At 43.7% G+C, this 6,646-nt stretch overlaps 1 long non-coding RNA gene across 1 annotated transcript; it reads left to right on the forward strand.

Annotated features, from left to right (window-relative positions):
* Positions 1-3,980: 3,980 nt before the first annotated feature.
* LOC140628315 (uncharacterized) lies at positions 3,981-6,398 on the forward strand. Its single transcript, XR_012026607.1, has 3 exons — positions 3,981-4,115; positions 4,803-4,855; positions 6,291-6,398. It is a non-coding gene; the product is annotated as an uncharacterized lncRNA (long non-coding RNA).
* The last annotated feature ends 248 nt before the right edge of the window (positions 6,399-6,646 follow it).

A 6,646-nucleotide genomic window follows, 5' to 3' on the forward strand; every position in this document is an offset into this window, starting at 1 on the left:
TTTCTGGAGCTCCCAGGAGCTGGTAGGGATGCTTGATCACCTGAACAGACCTTTGGTCCTCTATTTTTCCTATCACCTCCCCCCTTCTGTCTTTTCTGCCTTTCCTATCCCACTTTGGAGTCATGAGCCACCCCTCCTCACTCTCTCTTAGCCACACCCTGATTCTCTTTCCTCTCTGTCTTCTCTTCAACCTATTGGACAAAACCTTGATCTTGGAACCATGTGGCTGCCTACCTTCTCTTCCTATCATGGGCTGCGACCGCTGCTGCTGTGGAAATTCCTCTATCCCTAGGATTGGCTCTCAGCTGAGCCCTGACCATCCTTTCCCCTGACCTAGTCACTGCCTCTTCCCTTCCTCCCCAACCTCTACAGCTATTTAAAGCTTCCAGCAATGTCTTTAAACCCCTATCTGCCCTCCAATCCCTTGGGAGACCACACTCCTAGCTCCAGCCAGCTGTTGGGCATCCATCGTCCTGACCATAAGGGGAAAGAGTCTAGACTGAGAAGCGTGAATTGGTCATTACCGATCCATTACCAGCATCAGGAAACCACGTGCTCTCTGTCTCCTCTCATCACCTCTAGCAGCTACTTCCCCTTCTTTATGAATGCAATGACTTATGAATGAAAAATCTCCAGTCTCCAGATACCTTCCCTCAGCCTCCAGAGGGCCCCACCAAGAACCCTGCACACAGAAGCCTGCAGGGTGCCTTGTGCTGATCCACTCTCAGTCATTAGTGAGATTAGTGAGAGCAGAGAGGGGAACATCTGAGCCTGGCTCTGCACTGTTGTATGTGTGCTTATACTTGGCTCTAAAAAAGCAAAACAAAACAAAAACTTTAAAAAAGGCATTTTTCAACTGCCTGTTGGGCAAGTTACTTTGCCTTTCAGGACTCAGCTTCCTCAGCTGTAAAATAAGGACAATAGTGGTGTCAGCTCCATACATCAGGTGAGGATTAAAGTTAACACATGCTGAGCACTTAGAAGAACCAAAAGGTAGGAAGAATATCAGGAACGAGACAGAAAAACATTTTCTCTCATTTTCTTTTTTTTTTTTTTTTTTCTTTTTTTTTTTTTTTAAAGATTTTATTTATTTGTTCATGAGAGACACACAGAGAGAGAGGCAGAGACATACATGGAGGGAGAAACAGGCTCCCTGCGGGGAGCCCAATGTGGGACTTGATCCCAGGACCCCGGGATCACACCCTAAGCCAAAGGCAGATGCTCAACCATTGACCCACCTAGGTGTCCCTCTCATTTTCTTTTAAAGCTACGAGATCTCTTTCTGTCCTGCTCTTCTCTGAGTGTTTGAGTCCTTCTGCTGTCCTCTGCAGCCTGGGACATAAGGTAGAAAATGAAATTGAAGTGTCTAGTGTCCCCAAGCTAGGAGATTTGGCGTCAGTGTTCACATTCCAAATTTCTGGAAAAGAGAAACAGAGAACTCCCAGGAGGTCGGGTGACCTCCAGGGGTCCTGCCACTGCGAATATGTGTGGATGCTCTTTGTGAAGCAAATGGATTGTAAAGACTTCCTCTTCTAGGCTGAGGGAGTGGTAGGTTCTCTCAAAGGGGATGTAGTAAGGGTGGCTGGGTGGCTCAGTCAGTTAAACATCTGTCTTTGGCTCAGGTCATGATCTTGGGGTCCTGGGATGGAGCCCCATGTTGGGATCCCTGCTCAGAGGGGAGTCGGCTTCTCTTTCTGCCTCTACCCCATCCCCTGATCATTCTCTCTCTCACTCTTTCTCTTAAATAGATAAAAAGCTTTAAAATTAAAAGGAAGAATGTAGTAGTTATCTATTACACTCCACAAGTAACCCCAAAACTCAGTGGCATCAAACAATACTCATTTATTATTCATCAGGGATTCTGTGGGTCAGGCATTTGGGAGCAGCTCAGCTGGGTGGTACTGACTTAGGTTGTCTCACACCATTGCAGTCAAATGGTGGCCAGAGGTGGTATAATGTCAAAGGTTTCTATGTTTGCCTGTCTGGCACCTGGGCTGGGAAGACTCAAACAGCTGGGGGCTGGAACAGCTGGGGCATACAGGGCATCTCTCTATTTCTCCATGGTCTCCCCACATGGACATTTCAGCATGGCAGCATCAGGGTAACCGTTGTCCTATATGGGGACTCGGGACTCCAATGGCTCAAGCACATGTCCCAAGGAGAGAAAGCCAGATGGAAGCCCTATCACCTTCTAGGATCTAGCCTCAGAAGGTCACTGAACATCACGTCTTTGCTCACTTGCTTGGGCAAGGCAGAAAGATCTGCCAGGTGTAAGGAGAGGGAACAAAGATGACCTCCTCCCATCCCACCCCTGCTGCCTGTCACTGGAGGCCTACTGATGTCACATCGGATGAAGAGCCCATGGGTTGGGATATTTATTGGCCTGGCCATCTTCAGAAAACACAATCTGCCACATGGGGTTTGCATACAGATGAGGAGACAATGGTTGTCACATCTAATATAATACCATCTAATGTCTTCTACCCAAGAATGTATTATAAACATTTCTCCACATAATTATTCTTCTGCAACATCCTTTTAGAAGAAGTGTGCATTTTTAAAATTCATGTAATCAATTACATAGTCATTGTAAAAAATTCAAAATACAGAAACGCATAAAGAAAAAAGTAGCTTCTTCTCTTCCCACTAATCATACTTCCTGGGATAATGATAAGTTCCCTATCTTCTCTGTGCTGAGCACAGAGCCCAATGTGGAGCTTAATCTCATGACCCTGAGATCATGACCTGAGCAGAAACCAAGAGTCAGACACTTAACTGACTGTACCTCCGAGGGGCTCTCTCTCTATCTTTTAAATATTTTATTTTTTTAAGTAATCTGTACACCCAACATGGGGCTCAAGCTGACAACCCCGAGATCAAGAGTTGCATGCTCTACCAATTGAGCCAGCCAAGTGTCCCTGTAATATACTTTAAATATAGTCAGTGTTTTATGAATGTGTTATTTAGTTTAAGCTATGCTTTTCAAAATGTGCTCTCATTGTTGAGTTGAGAAGTATTCAAGGTGTATGGATTGGCCGAACTATTTTATAGACGTTCCTCATACTTAAACAAGCAGGGTAGTTGAATCTAGGCAGGCATGCAGCCTTTGCTCAGTGGCACCTTAGGCTTGATCTCTAATGGGGCTTTATCCAACCATGAATTTGGACATTCTACTTGCTTGATACCGCCTATAAGGCCAATGGAATCCTGCTTCTAGAATACTACAGCCTTTGCCTCGAATGAACCTTGAACACAAGGACTGAGCTGGGACTCCTTTGTATACAGAAGAGGTTGTGACACTGTTGCTAGGCCTGCTTGTTAATATATACCTGGCTGATTTGGGCCTGAGACCCACTTTCCTTAAAGCTGGTGGCAAGGGATACCTGGGTGGCTCAGCTGATTAAGTAAGTGTCTGCTGTCGGCTCAGGTCATGGTGCCAGGGTCCTGGGATTGAGCCCTGAGTGGGGCTTCCTGCTTGGTGAGGATCTGCATCTCCGTCTCCCTCTGCTCCCCTACTCCCTGCTCTTGCACTCACCATCTCTCAAGAAATAAATAAAATCTTAAAAGAAAAAAAAAAAGCTGGTGGCAAAGTGGGGCATAAATAGACCCTACTTGCCTCAGACTAATTGCTGCAACAAGAGAGCCTCATAAGAGTGCCTTGACCAAATTGGCCTTGGTCAGTTCACAGCAGATGTATCATAATTTAATTTTCCAAGCCTGTTTCAACAGACATTAAAAATGTTTCCCATGTTTTGCCTTTACATGAAATGCTCTAGTACCATCCATTTAACAGTATATCTGCACACATCTTTTTAATAATTGTATATTTCATTGTGTGAATGCATCCTAATTTACTGATCGAATCCCCTATTTTTGTATCTTAGGTTTTGTCAGAATCTAGATCTGAATTCAGATCTGGTTGACGGAGGCCCAAGTCTTTCCTGATACTTCTCGACAGAATTTTCGAGAAGATTGAACTTGGAAGTGAAAGTGCCAGGAACTAATTATGGATGTTGCTCTTTTCCTAGTTCCTATGTGGGCATTTCATTCCAGAACCTCAACTGACTTTTCACCTCTCGAAGTCCGCTTGAAATGATTCTCCACCCTCATTACAGGTATGATTTTCTGAACAAACACAAGAAATCCTGTTGTTACAAATCTAATTTTCAAACCCAGGAAGGTGCAAAGCTCAGATTGTCAGTATATGGAGTTAAATATAACCTCATGCACTGAGCAATATATTTAACGTCCTAATTAATAATTCAGAGCATCAAGTGCAGTGTGGAACGATATTATGTCTGTACTGCCTGTTTGTGGGAAAATTTGCTACCTTAACTGCATTACAATCACCTTTCACCCACCAACCAAAAGGCAAACCAGAGACATTTACCAAGAAGTGGCAAGCATATATTAATGACAAAGGGCAGGAGTAGCATTATTCTAATATACCAGTGATAACGCTACTGAATAGGGAAGGGATTTCTTTAAATTCCATTTTTCTGAGACAATGGAGATTTTGATGTGGATTTTTGCCTTCATTATAGTGTTTTATAGTCTGTGTTCCTAAGAACTGGGTCAGATTTTGCATTATGTCTGTAATTTATTTTGGAGTGCCTGATATTTACATTCTCAGGCAAGCAGTATATATAATGCCATGTGAATACTAGAGTTTTTAAGTTAGAGGTTTGTTTTTTTAATTGAAATAACAACTTGCCCCCCTCCTTATTGTACATTCTATACATAGATCAGGGTAACTTAATTTTTTTTTCTAAATGAATTCCCTGTGATTTCCCCTCCTGCAGATTCCGTCTTCCCCGCCCCACACATCTCTTCTCTGTGGCCCCCAGACAGCTAAGTAAGTTCTATCTTTTCTGATCCTCTAGAGTATTTTATCATTCTTTATCTTATACAGCAGGGTGCCTACTTAGTTAGAATTTTAATTTGTTTCTAGGCAAGAGAAGTTGCTTGTTAAAAGCTGTCTGGGTCCTGTTTATAAGTTTATTCAGTACAGTGTTGTTTGTAATTGGAAAAGATGGCAAACAACCCGAGAGCCTACCGATAGAAGACTTGAGGTTAAACAACTTGCAGTACCTTCACACTTTGGAATACTCTGCAAGTGTAATAGGAACAGAAGAATGCCCCCCTGGATTGATTGTAAAGATTATACTGTAAATGGGGGAAAAAAATCAAGGAGCAAAACACTGTGCATCGTATGCTACTGTTGCTGTAAGAAGGAGGGGAAAAATATATATTCATATACATATTAAAACATTTATATATTTTAATATTCATATATATTAAATTATAAATATATATATATATCGGCTTGTACAGACATAAAATATTGCTGGAGGAAGCACCAGAAACTGATGAAATTGGTTGTTTTGGGGGATGATCTGGGTGAGTGAGAGCAGGATGCAGTGGGAGAGAGACTTTCCCACCTACCCTTCGATATCTTTTGAATTTCGAACTATGCAAATGTCTGACCTGTTCAAGACATAAATGTACAACATGGAAGTTAGCTAAACAAAACAAAGGCAAAACTCCACAGGTTGTGGAGGAGGAGGCAGCTGGTCACCTTGGAATGGACTTGTGTCTAAGAAATCCTTAAACCACCTTTCTTAGTTGTGTAAATGTGTGGTGAGAGGTAGCCCAGGGGAGGGGTATAACAAGACCTTCCTTGTGGCTGGATTGTGGCCCACCTCTTCCAGTAGGTCTTGGCCTGCAGAAACTGTCCCAGGGCAGATTTGTGTGGGGCTCAAGAGATTCCCAACATTACAGGGAACTGGCTCCTAGTCCTTCACTTCAGAGACATCTCCCTTCTCTGACGGGTTGCCGGGGTCCGGATGGGCATCTGTTGGCCGGAGAGGGGCATGGGAGCACTTGGGGAAATGCACCAAGAAGGAAGAAGCTCGACTAGGATCAATACCTTTGGTGTTGGCTCTTGTTGGGGAAGGTGGATTCTGCTCAGGTGTGGGGCTGGGCCCTGAAAGCTCCAGGTGTGCTGTGGAAACAAGGGCTGAGTGTTTCAGAGGCAAGTAAAGAGCCAGACACTTGAGATCCCCACAGTGGGGCCCTTGCCTATCCAAGGGCTCCCCAGAGGAAGAGGTTCAGCCTTCCTGGGAGAACCCCTGGGACCTAGACAGGAGCTTGACTAGCAGTAAGTCAGAGTGGTTGGACTGACCAAGATCACTGGTTTCCATCAGCAAGACTCAGGGGCAGCCGGGGCAGCAAGTAAGGAGGGCACCTGTTGGGAGATGGCTCAGACTCTCTGGTTCTTTCTTCTCCAGGTGCTTGGAAGCAGGACCACAATGGAATTGGACTAGCATCTCAGTTCACTAGAAGAGGAACCCCAGGAGAGAAACTGTGTTTTTTATTAATCTGGATATGTGGACCCCTAAGGAGTCAATTTGAATATGTAAATGACTTGAAGGGGAATAGAATCTGTCATCCCAAAATATGTCTCTTTGGCAAAAGAATTACTTTAGGCTTATTATTATTATTATTATTATTATTATTATTATTTTAATAAACAGTAGACAGAAGAAAAGCTTTGACAATCAAGTGAAAGTGACCCTTTTGTAAGAGAAAAGTGCATGTGTAAGGGAACTCTCTATTTGTGAGAGTGTCTTGCTCTCTGTACCAG

This window comes from Canis lupus, chromosome X, assembly GCF_048164855.1.
Source record: "Canis lupus baileyi chromosome X, mCanLup2.hap1, whole genome shotgun sequence".
Lineage (NCBI taxonomy): Eukaryota > Metazoa > Chordata > Mammalia > Carnivora > Canidae > Canis > Canis lupus.